Source organism: Dasypus novemcinctus, chromosome 27 (assembly GCF_030445035.2).
Source record: "Dasypus novemcinctus isolate mDasNov1 chromosome 27, mDasNov1.1.hap2, whole genome shotgun sequence".
NCBI classification, from domain to species: domain Eukaryota; kingdom Metazoa; phylum Chordata; class Mammalia; order Cingulata; family Dasypodidae; genus Dasypus; species Dasypus novemcinctus.
The window spans coordinates 10,028,846-10,056,140 of NC_080699.1; the positions used below are offsets into that span (position 1 = coordinate 10,028,846).

The 27,295-nt window shown below is 40.1% G+C and overlaps 1 protein-coding gene across 2 annotated transcripts in view; it reads right to left on the reverse strand.

Moving 5' to 3' along the window:
- PDGFD (platelet derived growth factor D) overlaps positions 1–27,295 on the reverse strand; it is a 232,980-nt gene that overhangs the window by 204,927 nt on the left and 758 nt on the right. The gene's annotated exons all lie outside the window — the stretch shown is intronic.

Here is a 27,295-nt window from a genome sequence, read left to right on the forward strand (position 1 = left end):
TGGTGCAGTATTTATAAAATTCTAGAGGTGGGAGAGAAATGACATCATCCAGAAATTCCAAGTGGTTTTGCATGGCAGAATTGGGCGGGGGGGGGGGGCGGTTTGTGCAAATGCTGGGAGAGATTAGAGGAAGTTGGATAGCAGGCGTTATTCAGAAAGGCCATTCAGTGCCATGGAAGAATTTAAGGGTAGTGGCTTGATCCAATTTCTACCTGCTCATTGCGGTACAGAGGACGGTGGATTCAAGATGACAGGGCGGTAAAGAATTTCAGTTAATAGGAGTGCCAACCATCCTATTAACACAGAGGTGGAAAAGAAAAATCTATGAAAGAGGCTGGGATGAGTTTCCTTACGGACTCAATGGATTCGAAGTTCCTCAAAGTCAGCTACAAGACTCCTGGAAGGGAATTGCAGCTAAGGACCTGAGCTGGGAGAGAGGTCTAGGAACGTGGTGGGAAGCTAATGAGAACATATACAGCACGCGCCAAGGGCTGTGGGAACTCTGAAATGGAACCGTCAATTCCCTGGAAGCTGAGGAAGCGTTCTCAGAGAAGGTGACATGGGATTGCAGTCCAAAAAGAGAAGGAGGAGATCTCCAGGCAGAGAGGTGAAATGGGACGAGTGGGTGAGGGGGGCATTCCAGGAGAGGAGAGTGCATGTGTCGAAGCAGCTCTGAGCCTGGGCTCCGTAATCTGCAGAAGAAGGGCACTGGGCAACACTCAGCTCGTGTGGACATGGGAAAAGATATAAAACTGTCTCTAGAACTCAGTGCTTGGAGATTGCACAGCCAAGACAGCTGAGGTGCTGCAAGCCAGTGATCTAGTTATTGTCCTAAAAAGACTCTGTAGAAACAAAAATAAAGCCTCTCAGGATCACATTTGGGGACTTCTAGTCCAACGTGACAGATTGCACAGGTGTGCTTATCTGACCTTCATCACACAACCCACAAATTTTCATCTCCCACTGTAAGAAGATAGTAAATAATGTCTAAAATTAACAGATACAGAAATAGGAGGATAATGTGAGAACAAAATTCCAATTTAAAAAACAAACAGAGCTGAATATGGCTGCCTCTGGGAATTGGGTCTTGAGCTTAAGGAGGGATTGGAAGGCCTACTGTTCATTATGATAAACCTTGAGGGACTTCTGTTTGATTTTTTTTAACTATGTACATGTATTACTCAGACAAAAATAAACATAAAGTACAATATGAGCGCTGTAAGAATGAGATTTGATTTAAACAAACTCAGCTTGCATATAACTTTCCACAAACATCTTTTTCAGTAATAAATAACATGAGAAGCCGGTTATGCCATCCTAAATCAATGTCAGCATTCACTCTGCCAGGTGAGTTCACCCTACACCGATGTCTATCTGTCATTACTTTCATGTTTTACTGAAGATACAATATTAAGCATTATCATGCCTGCCAGACCAAGAACTCTTAAAAAAATACTCAAACATTTGGGTCAACGCCCTAAAACAATTTACAGCTACATTTTACTGATCATACTCCATAGTATTTTAGAACCAGACGGGTCTGTAATGTGCAACAAGTCTAGTGTCCTCATTCTGAGTGTGGAAACACTAAGTACCTACTAGAGAATTTGCTAGAGGTCAACAGCTGGTCAGTAGCTGTGCTTGGACCACAACCCAGAGCTCCTCTTGCTGGGTCTATTATTTGTTCCACTAAACCAGCATTTCTCAATCTCTGGTCTGTTGAACACTAGGGCCATTATACCAAATGGCTGCATAAAATATTAACACTATTGTCAATATTAAGTACATTTTTAATTTGTCTAAATGTCTAAACATTTAGAATTTCAGTAACAAATGATTACCACATATTGGTCCAATACAGAACCACATCCTAAATCAGTAGTATGCCCTTCACTCTCCTAGCGACATAACAGTGGATAAGACAGACTCACTCCCTGCCATCTGATAGCTTACTAATACATATTCTAGCAGGGGAAAGGAGGAATTAAATGAAAAATGTAATAAAATGTGATGACTGACACTAAAAAACTTCTTGGGAGCTGGTATATATGTCTGAAATCCTGAATCACAAATATGTGCTTATGTTTTTCCACTGTGCCTAAATTATTCTGCATGCAGTACAGATCACCCTTTGGTGCCTTCTTACCTACTGCTTCCTCAGTCTGGAATTCTGTCCCCCACTCCTGCCCTTCCCAAAGGCCGACTCAAGACTCAGCTCAAGTGCTGCCTGCAGCAGCCTTCACCCACAGGCACCTTCACCCAGACTGCAGGTTGTCCTCTGCAAGAGACCCCACTGCTTCTGCACATGCCTGTCTACCTAGAGGAAAACGAGCTCCTGAAAGCAGAAACCACCCCTGTTCATCCTGTACCCTCCACTTAGCCAGTCCTTGACAGATTAGGCCCCCATGACCCGATCACATTATAGAGAGGAATATTTTCTGAAGATTCCTCATTAAGAACAAATGATACAAATCCATAGTTATGATACCTAATGCACTCTAATAATTCTGTGTGTTAAAGGGAGAACTGAAATGTTGTATATTACCGCCCAAATTCCCATACATAATAGAGAAAAACTGACAATAGTTTCTAATTTACACACTTTTTTCCATTTAAAAAAATCACTTTTTAAAAACCCCAATGAGGAAACCCACATTTACACAAAAGTAATGTTCAGCATAATATTGCATTACTGAAGAGTTCATTATATAGTAGCTCATTTAAACAGCAAACTCGTGGTTAGATACATTTTGTTCTCTACTTTTTACAATGCTATGACTCTCCAATTGGGTTGAATAAACTCTTATGCTTGCTCCCAGCCCTATGTATATTATCTTGAATGTATCTGTGATTAAGGAGAAGCCTGCATCAATAAAGCACAAACTCTTTGGCTACTGAAAGTGTGGTCCACAAACCAGGAGCATGGAGCCACCTGAGAGCTAGGCAGATGCAGATTTTCAGATCCACTCCAGATCTACTGAATCAGGATCTGCATTTTAACAAACACCTAGGGGATTCGCACGCACATTAAATTTTGAGACACTTTACTTTAGTCCACCTATTTTTCCTTCTTTGTGGCATGAATGTGTCACCTCAAAGTAAAATAACTAAATATAAACAGCTATTGTGTTAAACACACAGTACAATTATACAATACATGTTATGGTGCTGTGAAGTTTTGCACAGTGCTTTATATCTATAGACAGGTCCCATCTGATTCTCCAGTACTTACTATAACAATACTACAAAATTGTAATTTTCCGTTTACAGATGACCCAGATGGATTATGTGGTTACTGAGAGAGTTGAGAGTAATGTATAAATCAGATGATTCTTAATCTCGGAATCTGAATCAAAACGCTGCAACCTCAGAGTACAATAGCTGAGGGAGGCAAAACTACAATATAACTTCTAATGGAAATTGTTAAAAAATAAAAATAATAAAAGTAACAGACAATAAATGGAAAAAGATGACCACCAGGTGCTCTGGGATACACTGTTTGATAAATGGTGAAAAGAACAGGATTATATGAATATAATTTGAACTAGAAAACAAGCTCTTGGGACAACAAACCAATGCCAAAAATTAAAGAATAAAGAACAATGCAAAATTGCCCATGGAAGCTACTGCTTTAAATTACATGCAGGACAATTCAATGATTTCTCATATGAAATAACACAAAACTTCCACACAATGACATAATTGGCGTCCACTGCATATTTCCTGAGTTAATAAATAAAACTCTTTCCTGAAAACCAAGATTAACACTGCACCCAGTGGCAAAGCTTTGGGTCCTTGCTATGTTTTAATAAATAACTATCTCCGAATAGCAACAACAAAAAAGGAAATATCAAGACAACTACCCAGGCCAGTGTGCAAATTAAATCGTAATTAAATCATGTGAATATCAGAACAAATACAGCACAAAATTGCAATGTCAAGTAGCATTTTTATTTATCAGTCATTACCATGAAACAAAGCACAAATGTAACCATGTTACTTTAATAAGGTCATAATTAGCACAAAATGAAAAGAATCATAGTAAGATTCATACATCCATATTTCAGGAGCAAGGACTTCAAAGAGATTGAGCTCACTTACAACCATTTAGTGTACGCAAAACCATGTAAACTCAACCATCTTTTGTGCACTTCACCTATTCTGCAGTTTTTGAAATCTTTCCAAGGTCATGACTTTCACGGCCTTCTCTTCTTTTTTCCCGTTTTGCCTTTTAGGGCTCTCACTCTCCCATGTGAATAACTGCAATGCCAAGTTTCCTCTGGAGACCACCTCTACATTTACAACTGCTTGCCCCTCGGGACATCATACCGGCCAATGGGGCAACCATCCAACCCCAACAAGGATCTCCACCTTCTAATTTCCCTACTGCTGTTAATGGCCTACCCTTCTCTCAGTTGTCCAGGTGTAGCACAGTGAAAACCTGAGCTGGCCTTTGTCCCCAGTTCCTGGGAGGAAACCTCAGAATCTATGGAATTTCCAGGGATAGGAGAGTTTTTTGTGATTCCTAGAGGGCCAGGGACCACCTTACAGTTCATTTGCTAATGAGCCAACCTGCAGCCTTGGGGTGGGGGCTGGCCCCACCAAAAAGACCATCCTGGTGACTAGGGTTTGGAGGCTTAGAGTCACATAAAAACAGTCCATCTCCCTAACTGCAGAGACCCCATATAAATTCATGATGCTCAAAGCCACGAAGAGCTTCCATGATTGAAAAAAATCACATCATTGCCCCAGGACGGTACATGCTCTGGCTTCACATGGAGAGGACACAGAAGTGTGTGAGGCCCTCCCAGGCATCGCCCCGGGCCTCTCTTCTTTTGACTTCTTCTCATTTGTGCACTTTTACTATAATAAAGCCATAATGGTAAGCACCATGCGTGTAGTGAGTTCTATGAGTTGTTCTACTGAACCATGGAGTCCGAGGGCGTAGTGGGAACCCTGAAATGTAGCCAGTTGGCTAGACACGCAGGTGGTCTGGGCCACTACACTTGTGCCTGGTGTCTGCAAGGCCATCTTGCAGAGGAGGCCCTGAGCCTGTGGGGTCTGGTGTACCTCCAAGTGGAGTCAGAAATGAACTGGATTGAGTTACTGCCATACTTGCAGTGGCTGATAGAAATTTCCGCAAAACTCTACATCATTCCATTGGAATCTCCTTGGTGAAAGCCAAGGTCAATCAATTCAAAACCTGGCTTATTGATCTTACTGTTGAACATACCCCTTTCTTTCCCACGGGTAATAGCTCTTTGTAGACTTTTTTGACCTCTCTTCTGGGCGATACTGGTTCGCATCTGGTTCTCGAGTTCACCTTAGCATGACTTTGCAGAAGCCAAGGTCCCCCACCGCCTCACCTTTGGTTGCGCCACTCCCTCCATTCCTCCACAATGGCCTTGTGCTGCCCTCTGCCCCCAGGGCACACCTCCCATTTATCCAGTTACAAATGACCACAAACTGGGTGGGTCAAAACAAGACAGATTTCTTCTTTCATAAGTCTGGAGCCAAGAAGTCAGAAATTAAGGTGTCGTCAGGGCCACGCTTCTTCTGAAGGGTCCAGGAGGCCATCCTTCCTCCCCCTAGCATCGGGTGGGTACGGCCACCCTTGCGTCCCTTGGTGTCTAACAGCTCAACTCTAACCTCTGCCTCCATCTTCCCGTGGCCATCTGCTCTCTGCCCTTGGTGTTGCAGTCCCCTGGCGCTTCTCTTTTTATAAGAATGCCAGTTATATTGGATTAAGGACCTATTCTTCTCCAGTACAGTCTCATCTTTACTAATTACACCTACAGTGACCCTCCTTCCAAACAAGGTCACGCTCTGAGTACTGGGGTTTGGGTTTCAACACATCTTTCAGGAGGACACGGTTAGCCATAACCCCTGACATGCTTTTTCTTTCCTGCTGCTACACCTCTACTTAGTCTAGTTTCTCAGCCGATAAGTGCAATCTCCAAATTCAGCTTTTTAAAAGGTCCCCATCATTCTGTAATTTAGTTCAAATGCCACTGTTAATTCCATAAAAGGCTTTCTGACTATCTGTGGTTGGAGACCTTCCCTTATGAGAACAATTCCAGCACCATGTTTTATACTCACTTTTTAAATCAACATTACCATAGTAGTCATGCCACATAGATGTACATTATGCATGGATTTAGTCATAATAAGTATAACATATGATACATCTGGACACATAAATAGGTATGTACCTGTGGGGTGTGTGACCTGTATACAGATGTGTACAATATTATACACCTGGGTATTTATGTGTGTGTGAATATATACGTAATCAGGAGATGATTTAATGGATTTTTAAGTCTCCATCTTATCTACCTAGCACAGTGCCTTACCAACAACAGATGCTCAGTGAATATTTGTCAAATAAATCAGTGGGTTTTCACGTCATCTGTGATGGTTCTTATCAACACATCTCCAAGTTCTTGATGTGATTGATAAGCTTTAGAAAGATCTAAGGCCCCAAGAACTTCTTTGTGACTAGAATGTGGGAGAGTGGAAGGGGGAGAGTTCCAGTAAGTGATAGCTGTTCATCTAAAATGATCTAGAAAATGTAGACTGGGCATAGGTGACCCCAATATGACCAGCTTTCCTTGGGGTCCAAAATTATGATACATTAAGAAGTACTGATGTGGGTCTCAGCACAAGAGCCTGGTTAAGGCACCTGACCTAAAAGTGTCCCCAGGTGAGCCCAGGAAATCATTCCTGTAACTAACTACAGGGAATGCGCCAAGGAAACCTGCTGTTCCTTGACAGAAACATGCCCCTTAGGTTTCCTCTATGGTACGGGGATGACACTGCTTCTACTGCTGGTTGAAAGGTGGTATTTGGAGAGATATGGAGGTATTTCATTACAGTGTATATTTTCAGGACATATGAAGAATAGAGAGTAACACTCCATCTAAAGAAGCGTTACATGAATTTTTTAAAAGAAAAATTGTTTTCTTTATTAAACATGCTATTTTAAATTCTCTGCTGTATTTTCACACTTTTTTTGTTTGTTTGTTTGTTTGGGTTTTTTGTTGTTGTTTTAGTGTATGTGTGTTTTGTTTTTGTTTTTGTTTTTTTGGATAGGGCTCTACAATTTCCTTTTTGCTAACAGCTCAACAATTGTTTGCTGGGGCTGTTTTGGACAAATCGGTGATGACATATTAAGATTAGTAATAAAATTAATGCCTGTGCCTAGCCTACACAATTCTGGGATGGGGAGCAAACATGAATTAGAAAGGACCTTAAGCCAATTCTTGGAGAATAAAGGCCTTAGAATTCTTGGAATTCTCATATGATTTTGGCCTCCATGACAACATAAAACCTGGCAGCTGACTGGCCATCAAACCTATCTATTTCTGTTCCTGGAGGCATTATTTACATTTTATGGCCACTCATGATCTTTTGGAAAGCTTTAACCCTCCCCCATGGTTCCTGTGCCCCATTCTCACAAGGCTTACTCTGGTGCAAATAATCTACCAGCCTTGAGAGTCTCCCCAACAGATGGGCTGCATTAGCGTGAGAATCATGCCTCTTCACTCACTACCATGTCTCTAGTAGCTGAAGTGCCTGGCAGGCACATAGCAGGTACAGAGAAAATAAGTGATGAATCAAGCTAAGCTCACTCCAAATCATGGCTTGAAAATTAGGAAAGGGAATCTATTTCCCTTGACTATACTAAAAAGTGATTTGTCTACTTTTCTAATAAGCCAGTTAAGATTACTTAAGGCTGCTTAAATTTCTGTTATTTTTCTTAAAACTAGCCTGGAATAACATGCGTATTTTTTAGAAATTAAAGAAAACTTCAGTTGGCAACTCAGGAATGGATTTCATCCTGACTTACAACTTGATTTAACTCTGTCTTTATGTACAGAAAGTAGACTGCTAAAAAGTCCAGTCTCCCCTGAAGAGGCTGCAAGCCATCACGGCCCACAACTTTGTCTTGAACATACACAAGTAAGTGGAACACTGGACTTTAAGATATAAATGAAGAAAACATAAAAAATATTCTCAATTCGTATCACCATTTTTCAGTTCAAAATGTTAATATTATAGCCTTTAATCCCCTCCCCCCCCCAAAAAAAAAGCTCAAATTGAATACAATTTTGGAGGGAAAATGCAGTAGTACAGATGACCCATTTCTGTTACTCTTATTTGATCTATAACTGAGACAGGCAATTGTCAACCTAACAATACTTATGAGGCATTTATGATACTCTGGAAAGAGCATCCAATAACAGGTCAAAAAGCTTGTACTTAAATCATGATGCTGCACTGATCCCCTGTGTGACTTTGGACAAATCACTCTACCTCTCTGTGTCAGGGTTTTATCAACCATAAAGCAAGATGGTCTAGATTATTTCTAAGAAGCCTTCCACAGACATTTAGTGAGTCCAAGAATCATCACATAAACTTACCAGAAACATAGCTGTTGCTATGACTTGTAACATACTACTACTTCTAGCAAGGGCCACATTTAATCAATGAAAAGATGTGGAAGCATGTGAAGATACCCGCTATCTGATGAGCAAAATGCACTGCTGACTGTTTTCCCAACATTGTGCTTTACATATGTATAATCACGATTTAATCGTCATACTTATTTTATGATAGAGGTTTATTTGTTTTGTTGTTTTGTTTAAATACTTTTCCCAAGAATACGGAGTAAGGCCCTATTACCCTTAAGCATTATTTTATACAGCATCTCATTAGGCTACGTTTTCTTTTTGTGTTAATAAATTTCATTAGTTTCTGTTAATAAAAATTGTATGCTACATTACGTAATACATGGATCTCTATAAGATATGGCTATTTCCACACACACAATGGAAACTCTCTCATTCAACATAGCTGAAACTGTACAGGATTTGTTAATTTATATTGTCAGTTAAAAGGGAAAGTTTTACATTTAATTTTAGCTAAAAAATAAATGCACATTTAATGCTTTTAAATTTTATTTTACTCTAAAACATATAAATGTACATTCCTGTGACAAACTTCTAATGAACTGCAAAGGCCCTTTCTATGAGCACCTGACTCAAACCAGTAAAATTCTTGTAATCTTTACCACACAAACCACATCTAAAACTTATCTAAGATTTCCAATTTCTGTTTCTTAAAAGTAAAGAAAAACTTAAAGACACTTGTAAAGTAATTTATATACAGAGCCCCTCAAGCCTTTTTAGAGTTATTTTACTTTATTTTTACTGTTTGCAGAATAGTTCAGCAGTCTCACTCATACCTAGCAATTTTTTGAGCAACTCACTATTATCAAGTTTTGATTGGGCATTCAATTAAATATTTATTAAAACAAAACTTTGCTTTTTTACAATTTTTTTAATTTGATACATTGGGAGTTAACAAGAAAATCATGCATACCGTCCAGTATCTCTATGCATTGCCTCACCACCAATGCCTTGCAGAGTTGTGACATATTTGTTACGAATAAAGAAGGAACATCATCATAATATTACTGCCACCTACCTTCAATAGCTTATACTTGGGGTATTTTTCCCACAAACCATCCTAATAGTAACACCATGTATTAGTACTGTACATTTTTTACAGTTCAGGAGAGAACGCTCTCATATTTGCACTGTTAAGCACAGCCCATCTTCCACCACATGGTTCACTGTGTTGTACAATCCCATGCCTTGTACAACCCACCCCAAGTGTACACTCAGAGGCTCTCAGTCTCATCACAGCAAAGTTCTCTTCTTTACACTCATGTTTCATTGTGTCACACAATGATTAAAGTATTTAATTAACATTAGCATGTACAACTGGAAGACATAAATTTGCTATCGAATTCAACAGATTCTTTGAATGTATCTATCTCACAGTGGGAGCAGAGGGGCACACAGGAAGTAACGTGAAAGCACTCACAATCCCTGAGGGCATCAGCACTGAGCACGGTTTATGCTGAGACTAGACATTGTTAGCTAATCCAGGTTTGAGGATAACAGAGCTCCTGCCGCGTTAATTTGTTCATCTGTTCTGAGTATCTTTGTGTTTCCCCAGTTCTTCTGAGCAAACCTCAAATGATAAATATGTATCTTAACATCAGGGAAAAATTCAGATGTTGTATGTTCTCATGCTTATACTATCTGGGATGTTCTCTTTGAAAATCAATACCAAATTAAGAACATAAAATTAGGCAATAGGGTCTTGGAAGGGGTCGGGCTAAGGAAAGGATGTTTAAGCTTCATGAGCTTGAACTTTGACCCACGTCTGCTACCCACAGACACCCTCCTCCTGCCACACGGCTGAGCTTCCCCTGGCCTGCAAATAATTACTGGGCATCTTCTCAATACCAGGTCCTGTTCTATGAGCCAGGGACACAGAGAGGAATAAAAGAGACACGGTCTCTATTCTGATAGAGCTAGTATTCTTGGGGTAAGTCAAAACAGAATCAAATAAAAATATGATATACGTTCAGGTAGAGACTAGTATGAGAATGATACACACTAGGCACCAGACCATACTAAAAAGCAATTGTTTTTAAAATCACTTCCTCACTGAAAAATGAAAAGTGTGTATGAATAAAATGCTTTGAACAGTAATAGCGTCATGCTGTGTTTTAACATATAGAGAGTCTTCAAAGAGTTTCAGAGCTCACAAAACAGTTACTCCCCTAGAAAAAGCCTTTATGCTCATCGGTGCTTGTTGTGAAAACTAGGTACACACTGAACTGTGGTTTGATGAGGCATCAAAATGGGAAACTCCAGTTAAATCCTCTCCTAAGAAAATAAATCAGTTTTGCAGCAATGAAATAGTCACAGGGCACCATCACAGGTAAGTCACAGGAACCCAATACAATGAGCTATGTCCAGATAAGTAAAGGAAAAGCAGGATACCCTAGTAAGTCATTTTTCTTGATAGAATACTATTGTTTGTCCAAATTAGCAGACCAGACCAAAAGAGTCCCAACCAAAAGCATGGGAGAGATGGCACTTACCACAAGTAGGACTGCTTTACATTCTGAAATAATTTTTATTAGTGGTCTTTAACTTCTCAGCCACAAGTAAGTGACAGATCTGAAATTTTAAAATGTAGAATAACAATTTCCAGTACATTTCATCTTTCTTAAAATGTCTGCTCCAAGCATATGCTACCCATGGCTGCTAAATACAAGCAGAAATGGGTTACTTGGTAGAAATCTCTATCAAATACATAATAAGTTAAATCCCCCAAATAGATGTCAGGGTTCTGTTTCTTTCACATACCTTTTACTGATCAGCCAGAAAGAGTAATTTTTTAAAATGCCAAGTAATAAAAGAGAATGCTAGTTTTGCCTGAGTCAAATTAAGTAATAAATGAAAAGCAATACCAATACTGGGTAACCACTACTTTCCCATTCTTGGAATTCACGTGTTAGGGGCTGTTTTCAAGAGAACCTCCTCAAATATCAGAAAGTTGGGCCTGGCATAAAAGCTGAGTAGCCAGGATGACTGCAAATTTATATGACTTTAAGTTGTTGCTATTGCTGGTAGGTGGATATATAAGAGTAAACAGAAATATCAACTCTACCAATGTTGCTAGAATAAGAAACCAAAATATAACCCACATAAAATTTGCCCATATTAGATTATTAATCTCCTTACAAAGGGGTTCAAGTCTATTTCAACAAATTGAAACAAAGAAAGAAAGAGCTTTCATAAATTAATTTTTTTTTCTTTTTACATTCAAAATAGACCAATGATAACTTGCTTTGGTCTGAATAGCCTTATAATAGCCTAGAGTTGTGCTGTGCAAATCTGTACTGACCAGCCACACGTGACTGTTCAGCACTAGCATGTAGACAGTCGGAAAGAGGATGTGCTGCAAGTGTAAAACACGTACTAGATTTTGAAGACTTACTACCAATAAAAGAAGGTAAAAATCTCATTAATAATTCTTAATATTCATTAAACCATGAAACAATATTTAGATATATTGAGTTAAATAAAATACATAGTTGTGATGCCTAAGTTCATGTGCTAATGTGGCTAAGTTATGATTTCCAGTTGTTTCGTCAAGCAAGCTCTGGCCTGGTTGTTAATGGGAGGGTACTTCTGTGGATTTATATCTTTAATCTGTTAATGGCACCTCTGGCTGATTACATCTACAATCAACAAAAGAGACTGCCTCCAGCAATGGGAGAAGTCACATTCAAGCAGCTGAAGGCCTATAAGGGAGAACTGATGGTTTCAGCTATCAGAATTTCTCTCTCTACTTCAGCCAGCCAGCTTCTCCTGCAGAATTCAGTCAACTTGCAGCCTACCCTACGGAATTTGGACTTGCCAATCCTCATGGTGATGTGAGTCAATTCCTATACTCAATCACATAATATATACATAACTTCACACATATATCCTGGTAGTTCTGTGTCTCTGCAGAACATTGATTAATACAATTATTAAAATCAATTTCTCAAATCAAGTGACAAGGGTTGGGTTCAATTTCAGCTAAGAGGTTGGTCTCAGAAATTCAACTGGATTCTCTGATTCTGACTTAAATTTCAAATTTCCAATAATCTTGATATTTGGAAATATCTCATCCAGCTATTTCTCTTCTGTGTTCAATCACCTTAGTATATATTATTGTCATTACACTTAGATGTGCCATATTATATATAAGCACACTTTTTACACTTATAAGCATCAGTGGACAGCAAGCATTATCACATAATATGATATAATTAATTAAATAATTGTAATCACATCGCTTTCAACATTTCAGTCCAAGAATCTAGTACAGAGGCTGACACATAGTAGATGCACAACAAAAGTTTGTGGAGTAAAAAATTAATAAGCACGTGGGCCAACAAATATATAAACTTCAGGGTTAAGGGACATTTTTAAGGATCAACTGAAATATAATGAAATATGATCATTGCCCTTAACAGCATCTGAAAAACAGGTAGGATTTGGAAGCAGAATTTTCAAAACTTTCTGATAGGAAGCTAGGGCAGAGTGAGGTTTGTCTTAATAAAAAGTTCTCAAGGGCAGAATACCTAAATACACCTTTAAAAGGTCAATACAGATTTAGCAGCCAATTAGGATTTAAAAATATTTGGAAAACTGGGCTCAACAAGCTAGGCAGTTCAACTATTCATCGTTCATATCAAGAAGGCTGTATTAGGTCCTGTGGCTGCTGCACCCCATTAGGACACGCACAGTGACCTAAAATCAAGGAATCAGCAAGGCCACATGGCTTCCAAGGCAAAAGGGAGAATCGGTTTCTGGCTTCTTCCAGCCTCTAGTGGCAGCCAGTGTTCCTTGGCTTGTGGCTGTCTCGCTCCAGCCTCTGCCTTTACCCTCCACTGCCTTCTCCTCTTCTGTATGTGTCAAACCTGCCTGGGCTGTCTCTTAGTCATTTTTGTGTATCACTTTGCAATTTTTATTACAGTCGTATGAACACAAACAAATTCTTGGTGTACAGCAATTATGTGGCTATACATAATTGCATATGACTGATGACTGTGCAGCTTCTCATTGTGATTTGCAGGTTTCATGCTCCCACACCTTCAACACGCTCTGTGATTCTACCCTGGGCCTCCTCAGGAGCTCAGAACGTGCTATGTTCTGAGAGGTTGAATTCTCACTTCTGATAGCATAATGTTTTTGTATCCAAGAGTAAGATCGCTTCTCGGCCATTTGGCTATGATCAAGGGTAAAAGGGAACTTATCTCTGATGAGTCCATTCACCTGGCAAGTAAAGAAGAATCTCAAGGGATTTTCTGCAAGTCTAGAGTGTCCAACTAACTGGCAGTGTGCTCAGAGAATATGCGTCTACAGGACACCAATGGCTGTGCACAGGCAACCGTTGTTTGGAAAATGAATTTCAACTCAACAGTGTTACACATGCACACAGATTGGTTGTATACAGACTATATAGCAGGAAATATTCATCTCAATTGTTTTAATATGTCTTAATTATACCTAAAATTATTGAGATCATACAGAGTGGACTTGTATAATTAATGACAGAATACCTTTATTCTTAATGTGTTTTCAGTGCTTGGAAAATACAAAATTTCCCTAGTTTAATTTACATTGGCCACCAAGAGAGGGAGTGAAAAAATATTAAATGTGCAAAGCTCTCTTTTTCTACTGCCATCAAGTGGTCAAATAATCTTATCGCATATCTGGACTGGTAAATGAACACACATAACTGGCTTTTGGGGCTCAGCAATATTTAGCCCAGCACCTGATCACACAAGAGAAAATCAAGAAAGTATTGACTCCAAGTCCTACGATTAAATGCTACTTAAATGCTCAAGTTTTAATCTGTAGAGTAATAATAGGATTTGTCTTTCAAATCTTCAAATAATATTGTGTTAAATAACAGTTCAACCAATATAATCTTTTGCTGAACCAAATATCAGGATATATAATTTATGATTATAGTTTGGGCAACAGGGTAGAATCTTGAAATTGGGTTTCTTCAAAAAAAACCAGGTCATATAATGGGCAACACTCACATGGCCCGGCCTTGTCCCATGCCCACTCGCATCCTTATTTTATCTTTTCAGCTGAAGTATAAGCTGTAGCAGAGCAGAGACTGTGCCTGTAGCTTCATGTATCTGCCCCACGGTGCTTCATCTAGTGCTTGGCATGTCATCTCTTGACAAATATTTGATGAGAAATGAGTACTGTTTGTGTTTACTGCAGTTGGATTTGGCCAAAAGTAGTTATCTAAAGAATTTAATCAATACAAGATAAGGTCATGATGACTCTTCCTAGAGTATTCAAATCAACCCCCTATATACTATACTTAAACTCAATTATAAATAGCTCTTACTCCATTCAATTTTTAAAAGAAATGTCTAAAAATCCTTCATTTTCATGGCTAGCAACTTTGCCAATGAGTTTTTTTAAATTACAGCAAATATATATATTTTACTCCATTCAATAACAACCCTCCTCTTGTTTTATCCTCAATAAAGTAACACAAGACAATAAACATGTTGTCTCCATTTAAATAAATCTACAGAGTGAAGATGTATTAATTTTTCCTTAACTTTCTATAGCTTTATCTAGCTTGAATCTTAAGGTTTGTTTTCTTATCCTTAACCTTTTTCATAAGTAGTGGGAACTTCATGTCAAAGTGTTTAAATACAGATACTGAAAGGTATACAAAAAATGATCTAGCTCGAGTCAGTATATGTCCTTTTGGTTTTCTTTTGAGATAGTTGAAAATTCTTCACATTTCATTGATAGTAAACCAAAATGCCCCAAAATGCCATACTTCTGCCTAAGCTGTACTCTAAGAGAATGTATAATCTTGGGACTTTCAACCAAGTCTTTTGGAAAAATAGAGCCTATTCTTCACACCGAGCCACTATTTATAACCGATAAAAAGCACTTTGCTAAGTTAGAAGAACTCAAGCAATATCAGGTTTTGTTATCATGAGTATCCCTTATTTTAAAAACATGTGCATTTATTTCATGCATATAAATGTTTCTTGTCTCCTTGCCTATAAACTCCTCTACTTGGATGTTGCACAGGCCCCTAGAGCTTAAATTGTACAAAAACTAATTTTTCTATCTCTGTGACCTTTCCTTATCTGCTCCCCTTTATATTCCCTATCCTGCTCAGTGATATAAACCACCACCCAGACAATTAGGGCAGAAGCCTGACAGCCTTTCTAGATTCAGAGTCTATGTACCTTTTCTGCCATTGCTTACAATCTGATAGTGAGCCGGGTCATGGGGCCCAAAGATCAGTCATGAAAGGAAAGCACGATTGACTGCTGACTCTTCAAACCTGACCGTGCGTCTGCGATGTGCTTAGCAATGAAATGGCCAGGAAGGAGGCTCAGCTGTGGCAAATGCATTACAACCCTCACATCAGCAGATGTCGGACTGTAAATCAATACATACCACTGTAGCCTTTATGACAGAAATGTGGGATACGTAAAGGGGTGTTTTATTCTACCTGGCGAGGACTGAGAGTAAGGAAAAGCTTTAGAGAGTGGGACATTTCCTCCATCTAAAATCTGACACCTTGGCTTGTGCATTCATTCAACAATTTATTGAAAATCCATTGTGATAAATCTGGAAAGAAAAAAAGGTAAATATCTTAAGGAATGGACCATCTCTTAGATAAATAACCCAATGCTTAAAATAACTATTGAATTTCCTCTGGGGACCACTGAATTGGAAGGTTTATGTCAAGTGACAGTGGGATCACCTCTGTAGACCTCAAGTAGTGAGGTAAAAAGACAGGACTAGAGCTCAGTAAAGAAGCAGAGGTAGAAAATTTAGATGGGGGTCATCTGCACATAGGACTGGGAGAACTAGATAAAAGAACTATCTTCCAGAGAGGATCAGAGAGAAAAGTGACAAAGTAGAGCCGAGGTCAGAGCCTTGGGAAACATACCTGTGTCAAAAGGAAGAGCACATAGCCAAGTGGACCACGGAAAGACAAGCTCCCAGTGTTAGGGGAAGCAATCGAGTGTGTGTCTACGTACATGCACACACTGGCATTCCCAGAGCTCATATTCGTTTATTCACTAACATGTATTTGTGGTCCCCAAATAAATCCTCACCGTGCTTCTGAGGTCATTTAAAGACATGCACAATGAGGGAAAAGATTTGAATTACCTGGTGCTCGTGTTTCCTGGTAAGGCTGAACAAGGCGACATTCTGCATTTTTCTTTCAGTTCTCAAACTGTAACAAGTGTTCTTCTCGTGGTATATTTAGTGCCATATTTTCACATTTTTGTGCTTTTGGTTGGTGATTTCATTGTATAAAATGGCCCCAAAGCTCAAGTAATGTCTACCGTCCCTATATGCAAGAAGGACGTGTGTGCCTTGGGGAGAAAATACTTAGGCTGGACAAGCTTCGCTCAGGCATGAGTTACAGTGTGTTGCCATGAGCTCACCATGAACCAACCAAGGACATATATTAAATAAGTGTTCTTTAAACAGTACCACGCAAAAAACAAGGTTATGTACTGCTCAGTGGATGAAGGGCTGTGACCAGAGGCTCACAGGAACGCAACCCTGTATTTTCCCTAGAAGCAGTGGTTCAGCATTCACTAATTCAGTGTTTGCAGCAACTTTACAGAACATGACCATTACAGATAAGGAGAATCAACTGAATGAGTAGATAGATGATAGAGAAAGGGAGTATGGATACACATATCCCTAAGGAATGTTCCAGTTGTAGAACTTGATAGGTTATAATATGACAAAAATTTTTAATCTTTGAATGTTTTTTCTTTTTTGTATTAACAGAAGACTAAAACTGAGATCCCTTGACATTTTAAAGCCTTTTCTACTTCTTTGACTATTCATAATAGTTACAGGGAAAAAATAAAACATAAACTATTTCTTTTTCCTTTTTTTCCTAAAGATTTATTTTTTATTTTTTTCTCTCCCCTTCCCCGCCCTCTCCACCCAGTTGTCTGCTCTCTGTGTCCATTCACTGTGTGTTCTTCTGTGTCCGCTTGTATTTTGTCAGTGACACCCAGAATCTGTGTCTCTTTCTGTTGTGTCATCTTGCTGCATCAGCTCTCCGTATGTGCAGTGCCATGCCTGGACAGGCTGCACTTTTTTTGCACTGGGCAGCTCTCCTTACAGGGCGCGCTCCTTGCGTGTGGTGCTCCCCTACGGGGGGGGACACCCCTGCATGGCACGGCACTCCTTGCACACATCAGCACTGCGCATGGGCCAGCTCCACATGGGTCAGGAGGCCCTGAGTTTGAACCTTAGACCTCCCATGTGGTAGGCGGACACCCTATCCATTGGGCCAAATCCGCTTCCCCATAAACTATTTCTTTTAAGGCCTCTCTAAGTTTGAGTTCTCCAAGAAACCTAGAAGAAGTACTGTGTTAGTTCTGGCTTTATTTAAATCATCTCCCACTTTTTATTCGAAGCAGTTAAGAAAAAGGAGCCGTGTCCCAGCAACAGAAGAGAAATTCCAAGAAGAGACCAGCCAATCACGGAGGGCTACAAATCACAGAGACCCTACCCAGGGCACTTCAGGTAAGAAGGAGGGAGGATTTCAGATTGGAAAGGAAAAAGGAGAGACGAAGAAGTGGAAACAATAAGCAGTGGTGAGACTGAAGTTCAAATGGTGATAAAATAAATAAATAAATAAGTGATAAGAGCAAAGAAACAGTTAAACAACTTTTATATATTGTGGGAGGGTGCAAAGAAATGTGGACATACTTGATGGCTGAGGGGATAGAACCAACAAAAAGAGAAGGTTCAGAAATGGAAGAACAGAAATCTGTTTGGATTTAGGTCATAGGATTGAAGTTGTCAGAAAGGGGAAATCCTAGACAAGACAGGGATAGCAAGAATAAGCACAACATACTCAGACACAGACTGATTAGAAGAGAGCCTCACCTAGAACACTGCTGCCCCTGATTCCAACACGCCACTAAAGCAAATACAAACATTCCCTTGTTGTCAAGTTTTTAGCAACTACGTCATCTATTGAGCATGGCTGTGGTCACCTAAACATATTAGGTGACAATTATCTACCTATCTACCTACCTGCCTACCAATCCAGCTATCTAGCTATCTACTTACCTACTACCTACCTATCTAAACAGCACAGGCTGATGCTGATCTAAGTTATTCCATTCTATAAATACGCAGTTGCTTTTATTTTTTAGCCAAAGACCTAGAGTTTGCATTGATCCCTGGGGAATTTACCTTGATAAGATTAGCCCATTATTTCAACTTAAGAACATGCGGACTTTCTAATTCAACAGTTGGCATATTATAGCCTGAAGGCCCATTGCCTGTTTTTGTAAATAGAATTTTACTGGAACATAGCCATATTTTTATATCTTTATATTTAAATTATTTGGTGGGTCATAATATGACTGTTTTTCTAAAATTGAATTTTATTTTTTTTTTTAAAGATTTATTTATTTATTTAATTTCCCCCCCTCCCCTGGTTGTCTGTTCTTGGTGTCTATTTGCTGCGTCTTGTTTCTTTGTCCGCTTCTGTTGTCGTCAGCGGCACGGGAAGTGTGGGCGGCGCCATTCCTGGGCAGGCTGCTCTTTCTTTTCACGCTGGGCGGCTTTCCTCAGGGGCCACTCCTTGTGCGTGGGGCTCCCCTACGCGGGGGACACCCTTGCGTGGCACGGCACTCCTTGCGCGCATCAGCACTGCGCATGGCCAGCTCCACACAGGTCAAGGAGGCCCGGGGTTTGAACCGCGGACCTCCCATATGGTAGACGGACGCCCTAACCACTGGGCCAAAGTCCGTTTCCCTAAAATTGAATTTTATTGAATTATAACACTCATATATGCACATACATAAACAATAAGTGTATACTAAAAGTTGTGAACTTACAAAACAAACATGCATATCATTATACAAGGCTCCCATATATCACTCCAACACCAACACCTTGTATTATTTTGAAACTTTTGTTGCAAACTATGAAAGAGCATCCTCAAAATATTACTATTAACTATAGCCCGTATCTTAAATTTGGTGGATTTTTCCCCCAACCCACTTGATTATTAACACCATTTATTAGTATTACATATTTGTTATAGTTCAAGAGAGAACATTCTCCTACTTATTCTGTTAACCACAGTCCATCTTCCACCACTGAATTCCCTGTATTATACAGACCCATGCTTTGTATAATCAATTCAAAGTGTACACTCAGTGGCTCTCATTTTCATCACAGAGGTGCCCTGTCATCACCTCAGTCAATTTTAGAACGTTTTCATTACTCCAAAAGGAAAATCCCACACCCCTTACATATGCTCCTTAATGTTGTCCCTTAGAATTTATATAATACCTTCTTTGCCATTGCTGCAAAAATATTGCACTATTACTGTTAACTATCATCCATTAGTTACATTAGTTGTAATTTTCCCATGTATCATAATATTCTCAACACTTTATAGAAGAATAATATTCTTATATTTATACAATTATCCAGTCTTCATCCGCCATCAAAATGACTGTTATACAACCCCTAGACTATTCTCTAGTTTCCTTTCAATTGACATTTATGTCCACAGACTACCCCTTTCAGCCACAGTCACATTGTAGATTATATTCTTACATGGGTACTTTCACACTGCAGTGGCAGAGTTGAATAGGTGCAACAATGACCAGATGACTCAAAGCCTAAAATATTTACTAAAGTCCCTTTACAGAAAAAGTGTCTGCTGCATCTAACCCAGCCGATTAGCTACCTTTTCCAGCTTAATTATGCAGGTTTGGTAAACATGCCTTCTATGTCTTCACTTAAGTTATTAAGAATTGAAGATATTATTACCCAACAGGTTCGAATCCAAGGCCCCAATAAAATCTCTGTGCACCTCACTCTTGACTAACACAAATCTACTCTCTACTATTAGAAAAATGATAATAATCATTACATTATCATTCTGGCTACAACTGTTCCTGGGCACAAGACTGTCATGACAAGCTGTATCAATTTTCTGGTTGACATTCACAGATGCTTCAACTAATACCACTTCCTTGACTTAGGTATCTGGTAAACCTATCAAACAAACTTTCCTTTATGATTCAAGACAGCATTTTAAAGTTCAGCAACTTTACAGAGCTGTGATATAGTAATTCAATTGTGAAATACTGATATAGGTTGAAATGTTTTCACTTCATTCCACAAGAGGCCTAAGACAGCTGTACTTTTCACCACCTGAAAATAGAGGGAGAGGCTGGAAAACGACTAGCTGTCACATCTCAATGCTAATTGTATAAATAACTGGGACCAGTCTACTTCTTTATTCTGCTACTATTCTATTCCGACACAGATATGGAAACACATAAATAGAAAGTAAAGGCAAATGGTCTTCCAGAGTTTACCACGTGAACCTTATGGACTTGTTTGCATACTCCGTGACACTGATCGGGTTTTTAAGTAGATTTGCTGCAGAGTTGCTGGTTCACATGGTTGTGTTTTACACAGCTGAGTTGGCTGAATGGCTAAAGTCTGTAAAAACAGGATGTTGTTATGCTGCTTATTAAATGTATTAATGAAATGCAGAATTTGTCACCAGCTTCTCACACCAGGTCTGAGATGTTAGTTCAGAACTAACACAGCACATTCAACCCGCGCTCCCAGCTCACACCACTGTCCCTGAGCACCCTCAGTCCAAAGAGGGCTGGGATTTCAAGTTTCAAAAATCAAGAACCCTAAAAAATACATTTTCAAATCATATTTGGCTTTCCTTCATAGACCCTCAAAGTTCTGCCTCTAAAATTATCTGTCTTCATGGACACTCTTCAAAAACGTGCTCAAATAAAAACCTAAAATCTGAGAAAAGACCGCTCCTCATACTGAAAGACAGCTTAAATGCCTGTGCTGCAGTGTTTACAAAGAACTCCCTGCCACAGAATTACAAAAAAAACACTAAAGTGCATGCAGCACATTTCACAAAAATACAGTATTAAACTATCAATATTAAAAGTAATAGAGGCCAGGATCCAGGTGAGGAGCAGGGAAAAGACAGATTATTCTATGCGTAATCAGCAGTTGTAAGAAACAAGACATGCTGCATTCAAGCTCCGAAGAAAGAAACCCTTCCAAGGAAATAGTTCTTCCTGCACATGTACTTGTGCACACAGTGTCCTCTGGGCTTATTCGCTTATTTACGACTTACATTTGGTCCAGAAGTACTGGATGAGGAGCCAGGGCATTTTTTGTTGCAGCATTTGTCTTGGGATCTTTCCTTTATCCTATTAAATATTAACCCCCTATAGCTTTTTTGATGAAATTGTCCTTCACATAAAAGTTCATACAAAAATGTTCACTTTTAAATTGCATTAAAATGTTGTCAAGCACTGGGCAGGCTTCTTCCACCTATTACATTAGTATCCTATTTAAATCACAGACACATCTAACAAAATCAAATATCTAGTGTGCTCGCCTGCATAGGGCATTTGGGATGAGAGGACCTCAAGGACATCACCGAGCTCTGGGCACCTCATATTTGGAGGTTTTTGACTGGAAAGGCCAGTCACTTCCTCCACTGTGTGGGGAGAATGGTCCTGATCACAGTGTGGCCTGGCTGACTTCTTAGGAACACCTCTCAGTATGCAAACACAGAACCAAATCAACTTTTCCCCATTGCCCTTCAAATAATGCTCACACTCCCCAGTGTGATTTCCCAGACCTTTCCCAAAGCACTTGTTCTCTCCTCTGGGAAACTCCACTGTCCCCAAATTCTTGATTCCATCACTTTCTGGTTTAGACATCACTTTCTCCAAGGAGTGTTCCCCAATCCTTTGAGTTTACACTGGAAGAACTTCCCAGGAATTCCCAAACCCCTGTGTATTTGCTCCATTAAAGCAAAGACTGCCTTCACACTCTTTGTAACTGCAGAACACATTTTTTTCCCTAAGAAAAATCTTGCAATGAATTCAATTATGTGAAGTGGAAATGTGGAGATAAAGGAGGAATTGTTTTGTTGAAGAAAGGGTGGAGAAAACCTGAAGCTACACCTGTTCAGACTCGCCCACGCTCTGCGCTGACCTCTAAGGCGCTTGGGGAGAATCCAGGGGCTCTGCAGATTGCATCCGAAAGAGAACTGCATCACACTGAGACTGGCTACTTACCTGCCCATATTGCCCACCAAGCTATAGGCTCCAAGAAGGCAGGGCTACATATGCCTCATTGCTGTAATGCTAGGTAACCCAGCACAGGATCTGGCAGATATTAAGGGTGGATGCAATGAATGTTAGTTGAATAACTGTATAATGGCTACAGGGGAGGTCCCAGCAGAGCTCAGGATCAAGAACCATTTGCATCTTTAGAAGATTGTCCAGGTCAACTAATAAATGCCCTGTAAAGAACCAGCCCTATAGGAGGCCAAAGAGCTCAGACACAAACTCAATTCCACCCTAAAGTCATCCTGATCCTTTGTGAAAGACCAACGTATAACCTAAATGACATGACGTAGAAGGGGTAGAAACACCCTCCACCTGGTTCAGAATGATTTTCCTGATTTAATAAAAGGAGGAATTGTGTGGAGGTGTTCAGGAACAGCCTTTTTATAGTAATCAGATCATTGCAGCAAAGGAAGTTCAAGAGCATGTGCCAGAAGAGGGCTGATTTGCATTATGACTCAGCTCTCAAGGGCAGAGACACAAGAAGTGCCCTTCTCAGACCTGCAGAATGAAGGGGCTGAGAGCCAATGGCAGCACCTGCCTGGCCAGCCGCTGCATCCTCTGCCTCTGTTCTACTCCAACAATAAAGTTTTGTTTCCATTTGCAGAAAGGAAAAATCCTGTACATAACATCACAGCCATTCAGTGAACTTACAGCGCTATTACTACCGTCACAGCTACTGGCATCTTCCACTATGCGGTACGCAGACACCCGGTGAAACTCCCCTCTTTAGAAGAGACTCTGTAAAATAATATAACCCACTATGGCAAGTCAAAGCCAGGTTGCATTTTAAAATACGCAGTCATCACTAGGCGCTATAAAACTGTGATGCTTGAATACCCTTAGAGATGAAAAGAAAATATAAACACAGGAGAACTTAAAAGAGTTAGACACTAATCTGGTTCTTAGCTTTCAGACACTTTAAAAATAGTCTGTTGATATTGTGTTCTCTTTTGTTGCCTTCCCTTTCAACTCTATCCTTGCCCCACAGTCAATGGGCTGTCACTACTGATGACAAAGAAAGCCACCTTCTTTAAGAAACAATTGCTAAGGGATGGTGATGACGGCAGCACACCATTGTGAAACTAACAGTACTGAATTATATATCTGGATGTGGTTAAAGAGGGAAATTTTAAGTTGTATAAATGTTACTAGAATAAATTTTTTTTTAATTCATGGGACTGTACAACACAGAGTACCCTAAGTTAAACCATGGGCTACAGTCAATAGTACAATTTAACAAAAGTCCGTTAATCAATTGTAATAAGTGTACTACATTAATGCAAGGTATTAATGATAGGGTGGGATATGGGAACCCTATATTTTATACATGATAAAATAAATAAATATATGTATATAAACAAGCTTGATGACTTAAAATCTAGGACCATACAATAACTAAAACTGCAGGCCTTTCACTGGATAATCATAACGTAATGGATGTTTCAAGATGTGACAAATAAAACAGCCAAACAGAACTCAATTCAGAATCCTCTACCAATACCTGTGCCTTCTGAAAGCAACAAAAGGCCAAGAAAACACAGAGTTTATCTATATTCTCAGCCCCTTCAGCAGGAAGCGCCATCTCGTTAGATTTAAATAAGTGAGTAACAGTGCCAGTTAATGGCCACCTGTGCACGTCACCATCCATACTCCAAGCAACTCCATTGTGGAAGTTCTTACTACAAAGGCAGCTGCACAGGCACTAAAATAAGAATCTCTAGACGCTCCTGCTAAATTAAGATTTTCTTTGTGCCAGGATTAGGAATGAGCATCAAGGGTAAATGAGTCTGAGTAACAAACATAAACAACAAAGATGCTCTCAGGAAGTGAAGACATCCTATCAACACTGCAGAACATTATATTTTAGTTCTTCTTATCTGTAAAATCTAGTTTCCTTCTGCAGAGAGGGACGGAACAGAACCTCCCCCCACCGCTGGGCACGCTCCACCACGCTGCAGGCCCAGGAAGGGCTCTGCGCAGGCATTCTTCCAGAACAAGGAAACACGGTGAGGGGGAGCTCTGCAAGGCCAGGGGACAGCGGCCCACTAGCCTCCAACCAAGGGCCGGGGGAGACACTCCTTTAGCAACCCGAGCACTCTTGCTTCCCTTTCTTAGCTACCAGTTATGTGGGGCTTTCAGGCACAGGTGGAACAAAAACCAATTTTTGCATCAGACTGGGCAGGACTGGACACCCCTCAGGCTCTGGAACTCCCTCCAGGCTCCTTTCTGTCCCCAACACGAGGCAGCACCCAATAACTAATGGGGCCAGTGCAAGGAAACGGATTGTAGACACTTGTAAAGGTAGTTTCATCATCAGATAGCGGCTTTTGAACCCTTATTCAAAAGTCATGTCTAATATCCTATTGTAATTACCTATCGTCTGGAAACTGAGGCCAGATTTCCTAAAGATCCTAAAGTAATGTTTGGAAACTTTCATCTTCTCTTTTTGCCTTGATTATATTCTCATGTTCATGTCCTCCTCAAGCTTATGTCCTCTCTTAGTTTGAGAGTTAAAAGAGCCAGAATATGATCTTGGCCAATGGGCCATTAGGGAAATTGGAGAGCACAAGTTGACACTGTTGGAATCAGAACAAAGGTTTAATTAACTTACTTAATTTATTACTTTCTCTTTGTCAGCTCTAGTACAGCCATCAAGATTTTTAGGCCACATCTTGGCTTTTTCAAAGATCCCTTTATTCTTACTCTCTCAAAAAAACTCGATGGCAGAGTTTCTCACCCTCTTTTTCATTATCGCCACCCTTCGCCCCCTCCAGGAGCCTTTATGGACATTTTTTGATAAGCCTCTCTCTACTGCCAGGAACTGTTCATTCCACAGGTATACTTTACGGCTGGGTATATATGGTGGCCCTAGGGAAGATTTCAAACTACTGCAAAATCTAAGATTTTTTTACCCCCAAGAACCAGTTTTTGCTTCCTTGGAGACAATATTGCCTCTTTTGAGAAGGCATGCTCTACAGCACTTAAGAAACAACTGCCATTTGAAAAGTTTGCAAACTGACAACACATTATGAGTGTTTTTTTAAACTCTGCATAGAACTTTTTTTTCTATCTTTTTCCCCTTCCCAGTCTTGTTTGTAAGATCCGGTTGACATTGAGGAAAGTAGTGGGCAGTATCAACTAATCAAAACATGTGCTTATGTGTGTCTGGTGTGCTTGTGTGTACCTGCATGCCTGTGTGACTGTGTGTGCTTATGTGCCTGTGTGTTTCTGTCGTTGTGTGTCTCTGTGTGCTTCTGTGTGCCTGTGTGTCTGTGTGCCTGTTTGCCTTGTGTGCTTGTGTGTGTGAGTGTGTGTATGAAATGTTAGTGTAACTGCAAAAAAGCTTTACTTACAATATGCAGAAATAAGAAATCTAGGGTCGTTTTCAAAATCATTAATAAAGCAAAGCATTCCCCTATACAGTGGACAGATGCATAGTTTTAACAATGAAAACTAAAATGATATTATTCTCTCCCACCAAAAGTCTACTCTTAGGAACTGTGTGACTTGTTTTTAGTTGGCACCTTGGGCTAATGGGCAATGGTTACATACTTCTCATTCTCTGTCCTTGACTTTTTGGAACTGGTACTGGGAGGCTGAGGATTACAAAATTATGGCTATGAAGTCATGCAAATTATAAACCGCATTTTACTATTTGTAGCTAATCGGGCACACAAAGTGCAAACATTAACAAATCTAAAAACTCAGAGGTTTATCCCTGATGAAGCATTAAAAAGTGAAACAATATTTGTTCTTTAGCGTAAACTTTTTTGAAGTCTAATAAGAAAACTGTGTGCTTTAAAAGGATGGACAGTTATGAAAATGGATTGCTGGATTACTTCCACATAATTCTTCAAAAGGCAGGGTCTGGAGATACAGGCACCTCTCAGTACTCCCTCCATACCCATATCACTGCAGATGACTTGAGCACAAGGCAAGCCACAATCTTGCCATCGGAAAACATAAGAAAGATTATTTTTGTTTTTGATCTTCAAAGTCCAAACGCCTTTCAGCAAAGTCCAAATTGAGGACATCCCAAGAAAGAAACTGATAAGGACATAAGAGGGCTAATATGAATGCACATGTAAGACAGCCAGATGCTGCCGGTCCAAACAGAGACAGTTAGGAGTACCTCGAGGTCTCCTTGGGAGGATGTGCTAGAACTGGAAGGAAGCCAACCGAGAGAAGTAGAATGATGAAGGAAAAAACCGACAAGACATCTACTGGGCAGTTCAGGTAGAAGGCAGACACTGCTGCAAGTTACTGGAAGCATGAGCTGCATTTGGGAACTGAGGTATAATGAACCTCAGATCTTGATGGAGGTGGCACAAAGTAAATCAACTCTGCTGGAGTCTCCGCGACCCAATGACCCAGGTGTCCCCCAGAGGGGAGGACAACAAACAGACCTGCTTGGGCCCTGGCTCGGCAGAGTTCTGCTCCTCGCCAACTTCTGGGCAAGGCTTCTGTGCAGAGAGCGCCAGCAGGCGCCCGGTCGCCTGGGGTGCGCCGAGGAAACCCCAGGTGCCCGGTCTCCTGGCCTCTGCGTTCTGAGCCACACTGAACGGGAAAGTCACTTTGGGGACAGAAAGGGCACACCGCGGCGCCATCGCCTCAAAATAACTAATACATACGTTTCCATTCTGGCCCAGGCACAACTGTGGTCCTGAAAGGCAGCTGCCC